We start from the raw sequence: 6,000 nt of genomic DNA on the forward strand, positions 1-6,000 counted from the left end.
TTTTGACATTCTACGGGGTTTACAAAAAGGGGGGAAATTATTTAGCAGTATTTTAATATAACATATGGCTTCGCGAAGCATTATATATATAAGGGGAGGTAAATTGCAAGCTGTAGGTTTCTACCTATTATGCAAAAGAGACAAGTAAGGACTAACACAGAGAACATATCACCATAGTATTTGAAATGACGAGGGTACAAAGTACACCACAATCTTTTCGATATCCACCTATAATTCTGATACCTTGTGTAATCTGATATAGACATAGACTCTCAAGAAGATAGCAAACCACAAGGTATATACTTGGTATACAGTTCAAGTCTGAAACTGGACACAACCATATGGGATCAACCCAAGTGTTGGATTAACCTACGTACAAGTGCAAATATTTTAATTATACTTTAAAACGGGTCTAGCTTAGCTGTTCAATCCCGTTCCCCGGAATTTCATGTGTTCCAGGAGGTCTCAGGTTCGAGCCCCCAATGGCGTAATATTGCAGAAATTGACATGGAAGGTAGAGTTAGCTTGCCCCCTTGTGACACAATCTCACCCCCCCCCCTTCGTCTCCCTTGGATAGGTTACCCATGAGGCTCGCTGGTAGGATAGCACAGCAACCTGTTCAATTAATGTAGTAGTATGTTGTTGGAGCTTAGCTTGTTAGGCTTCCAACTAGTTAATGTAATACTTTTTATCTAATAATTATTATTATTATTATTATTATTATTATTCAAAAAGGAGTTGGTGCCCAGCTTGTTGCTCGGCTACCCTCCATCGATATATATGAACTTTGTATTTTGTTTTTTGTTTTTATAATAATAATAATTATTATTATTATGCGAAAAGTGAAGTAAAGTAAAAGCACACAACAAGATTTTGTTAACGAGGAAGCCACAAATGCAGAAAAATCCCAGGATCTATCTAGTTTTAAATACTTTCAAAATTAAGTCGTTATACAAAGAACACTACCAACTTTGTATTATAAATCTTTAATGAAAACCTGACCTTTAATCATGTTGATTTCTTTCAACTATGAAGCAAATTCGTACATTTACTTCCTTAAGATCATGTGATTAAACATAACTTTCTAGGCATGAAATCAAACCGAATTTCACTACAAAATCTAGTAACGAGTTACAAAGATTATGATGATGTCGCAATTACGAAGTTCAAAAGAAAAACGTTATACTTCGTAATTCGATATACCTTTAGTTGTAAAACGACTTGTATATTGCTCATTGATACTTTTACCATAAACTGATCAAGTTTCTTATACTAGAGTACTATAAATATAACTTCGCATGTTACGTTTTCAATCTAAATGACTCGAAAGTAACATAATATAAATGGAGACAAGTCAAGTCTTGTATTACTAACATCAAGTAGAAGGATGTGTTCTTCGTCGATACGTCTTCGGATTCTTCAGGTCTTCAGAGTAATACTTGTATGTCTCAACATTTCTAGATTTTTTAAGACTAACCTAACAAAGTTGACTCTAGTAGTTCTAATCAACCAATTTTTTAGTTTTGATACTAAAATATGACAACCAACCTTGACAAACCAACGCTTGGTAGGTTCAACCGAGCAATGCTCTAACAGTATTTCGTCAAAGTTTGGTACAATTGGACCTTGAGGTAAGCAAAAATACTATGCACCGATATAACACCCATTGAGTAGATTGACTTGTCATTCTAGAAAAGCTCTAAACGAGTATTCTCATAAGTTTTTATTCTATGGATCTTCAACAACAATGGTGCAGAAACGATTATATGCAGAACCATGGAAAAACTTGAAGTACGGAGAATTCAAGCAGATGTTGAAGATTCAAGAAAATCAAGTAGTATGAAAATTGAGATGAAAGGTTTATTTATTGAATCCATATGTATTTATAGTTTTGCTTTCTCAAAATCGTTATCAATGTTAGATGTATAAGACTATATCTTAATTTCTAGTCTAATAAAGTCAAGTCTCGGACTAGGATTAAAATATGGTAGATGGGTATCAAACATCACGAATATTGAAGACTGAAGAATAGACGAAGACATTTGCGAGAACTTCATCAACAAAGAGGTATGTGAAGACTGACTTATCCTATTTACCCACACATTTACCATTCCATCTTATGAGACTATGTTGTATGATTTTAGTAGATTTAATATTGCAAAGAAGAAATTTTGAGTTCAAGCTTGTCTTGGTTAAACTATCAAAATATGATTCAAGCAATGGATGTCCATAGATCCTTAACAATCTTAGTCAAAATAATTAATTATATTTTACAAACTATTTTTGTTTCAAGTTGAATATTTGGAAATTTCCCAACCAACAATGCATGTTGTCTATATATGGCTATTGGGAATGTTTCAAATTTAATAATGAGAGATTTAGAACTACTTAGCGCAATTCCTAAGTCAGTATGAATTCCGCAGACTATAGAGGTTTGCAAACCCAGTTTGCGAACCCTTTACATCTTATATACGAAATAGGGGTAGGTTTGCAAACCCCTTGAATCTGACTTCGCGAACTGACAAGGTATGTAAACCATTAGGGTCTGGATTCGTGAACTGTCAGTGGTTTGCAAACATAGATAGTTATAGTTTAGCATAAGGTCATGAACTATTTTGTATGACTATGTTCGCTTTTGCTACAACTCTCATAGACACTTCTAAGACAACTTTATTCACAGAATCACTTTGGGCTTGTGGATAATTGTTTAATCTTGAGTGTTAATGAACATCGCTAAGTGGTCGTAAGTTCAAAGGCATACTTTCCGTTATAAACTTGTGCATGGTTCCAGAACCCTGGACTATAATGCATATTCTTTTGTGTAATTTGAAGGCGGACTTTTTACATGCTTACATGAATTCTTAATAAGAATTTCATATAAACTTAGAAAGTATTTCTTTGGATCTCAATCAATATTATCTTGAATTCAAACCTATATGGGCCTTGAAAGTAATCTATAAATAAAGAGATTCTTGCAACATGATATCTCAATCCTTGGACTCTTGTGTCCTAGTTGCAAAACTATAGTCGTCCTCTATAACTTAGCAAGTTCTTCGCAAAACTTTATTTTAGGTTACGACTTTAATTAAATACTCAGTTAGGGATTTGTGAAGCCCGGTCAGACTATCATTGTCAAGTATCCGGATCTTGTTTTACTGGTTATCGAAGTTCATGGAATTTAGATCAAGAACAAGATAGATATAAATCACAAAGTTCTCTTCGTCTAAGACTTTTTGATTCCTCAATATAGATATCTAAACTCTTATTTAATTTTTTGGATTGTTCTTGAGAGGGGTTAGTAATCCAGGCTATCTTTTCTAACATAATGTAAGTGTTTCAGACTCGTGAGGCTTGCTGGACTTTGTCTACTGCAAACAGATTTCCAAATCTAGATTGAAACATATCAACATGAAAATCAAATAGACTTTTCTGTTAGAGGCATGGTATCAAAAATATTCACTGAGGTTGAAGCAACTCTAAGGATGTAAAGGACGTCAGCTAAGGGATTCAAGTGCGTAAAATATTTCGAGGTTCTAGAGACACAAGAAAAACAACTGCAGCGGAATTGCTTGGAGGGTTGATTCTGTCTTAAATACAGTCCAATCCGAAGTCTGATAATAGACTAGTGTTTGTACTGGTTTAATATAGTGTGGTGTTCAAAGCTACACGAGGTTCTGGGGTTTTTCTGCGACTGAAGTTTTTCTCGTTAAAAAAATTCTTGTATTTGTGCTTTTTACTTTTCTGCATTAAAAGTTATTCATTTGATTGTTAAAAGTACCACACAGGTTTATACTCCTATCAAACAAAAAAGTTGGCGGTTTACTTGGTACCTTATCCTTCAGATAAAATTGGTGTAAAAGGTGTGGTTTTGGAAAACATACCTTTCTTTTGTTTGATACTCAAAATCAAATTAATAATTGGACATGTGATCACCATCACATGTAAATTAAACCCCTTTACCTGGTTGGTAAAATAACAACTCCAAACCTCGGATTTAAGTTATGGTTTATGTTATTCTTCAGTGAAGAAAATAACAACAGGAGAAGGAAAAATCGATAATCTTTTTGGGGGAAATATTTGGGCGAGATATGAACCCCCGCAGTGAACTGGGTTGAACAGTCAATCGAGATTTAAATTCTCGCTTTTTACTTCTTTTTTTGTTTTTTCTTTTTCTTGCAGTGAGATATAATGTCTCGCTTATTCCATAATTCCCTTCCCATGTTATAGGGTTAGGACCCCTCACCACCCATAAGACTTAGCCTTAATGGTATCACCTGTGATATGTCTCCCAGCATATAACAATCTTTCTTTTGTTAGTAAAAGACACACAAAAACTTAAGAAAATGTCGAGCCAAACTTATCATTTGTGAGGGATAAATTGCACGTTTCAACCTAAGAAAATTGTTCCTTGTTCTTGGCTACCTCCCAGTGAGGATGAAGTTATGATCAATACAAATGGCTCAACAAAGGATGCTTCAGGTGGTAGTGGTGCTATTATAAGGAATCATTCAGGCACAACTATTGTTGCTGCTTGTGGAGGTTCAATTCCTTCTACTGTGACGGCTCATGAGATTCAGGGTGCAGAGTTAGGCTTTAAACTAGCAAAGTTTAAACGAGGTAAACGTCTTCATGTTAGCACAGATTCAATGGTGGTTTATAAGTTAGTAACAGTTATCATTTGTAGAGGATGATAGTAGCCACAAAGTCTATTTTAGATGGTAATTTTTGTTTGTTTTTTTTAGGTTTTTCTCTTGGTAGTTGTTTGTATGGTTCTGGGTTCTCCTTAAACCCTGTGGATTGTGTCAAAACCAAAAAAAAAAAACTTATCATTTGTCTTTCTCGATACTATGATTACAATGAGTGCTACTGAAATAAAATTGGGTTGCGTGTATTTTGGTTTCTAGAATGAATTGTGAATGTGGCTTATAACTTTATATACATGATCGGCGACTCTTCGCAATCATGAAAAGGTTATATCCTCCGGAGACTCTTCATGTAAAGTCATATCCTTTGGAAGAGTAATTTCAAAATCAAATTGAAAGGGTTTCGTGAATGGATACAACCCTTCATATTTTGGTAGTCGTCACTAATCTTTTTCTTTCTGAAAGGATGTGTATTTTCTTGGAAATAATTCTTTGGAATGTATAGTTAGTAACAGTTGGCATTTAACTGGATCTTGTCTAAAACGTTAGTGATTGTTGGAGTAGCCCATCAAACTACGATGACATAACAAATGAGTGATAATATGGCTTTACCAAAATAAAAATAATTGTGGCGGCATGATACGAGGACTTGTATTCTTTTATTATATAAAAAGATTACTTAGTATTAAATTTAACAAATCATTATAAAGGATTTTAGAGAGTATATAATTTGGGATAAATATTTGAAATGGGAAAACTCACTTTTCAGAAATGAAGGGACTCATAGCGTCCACAATGGACGAGCAAAAGATGGAGCAAAACCAAATATGGTCAAAAAATCAATCGTAGTGGAGCGGACTATAACCAAGGGTTCGGGAGCATATTTGGTTTGAAAACCCGACCAAAATTATATTTGTCCCAGCGGAGAAATAATCAGCGTTTGAGATTAGGCGCATGTATAATCAACGTCTCGTAACAGGCGCACAGTGAGTGAAGCATCCGCTTGATAGTGGCGCATGTATTAAGTTCGCCTAACCAACTACACTACCATCAGGCACAAATATAACGTTCGCCTCATCACTAAGCCTAACCAACTACACTAGCATCAGCGAAGGTATAACGTTTGTCCCACTCTAAGTGCAAGTACAATATGCGCCCCACACCAAGCACAAGTATAATGTGCGCCTGACTAAATTTATTATTTTCCCATATGCCCTTCATGTCTAAAAATACCAAATTCTTATAATTTTTAGTTTGATCTTTGGTCTTTGCTCCGTCTCATGACGGTGCACGCTCTCACTGAGTATATGATTGCGTAATTTAATAATTTCATGATACATGATTAAGATTACAAATG

This window comes from Papaver somniferum, chromosome 9, assembly GCF_003573695.1.
Source record: "Papaver somniferum cultivar HN1 chromosome 9, ASM357369v1, whole genome shotgun sequence".
Taxonomy (NCBI): domain Eukaryota; kingdom Viridiplantae; phylum Streptophyta; class Magnoliopsida; order Ranunculales; family Papaveraceae; genus Papaver; species Papaver somniferum.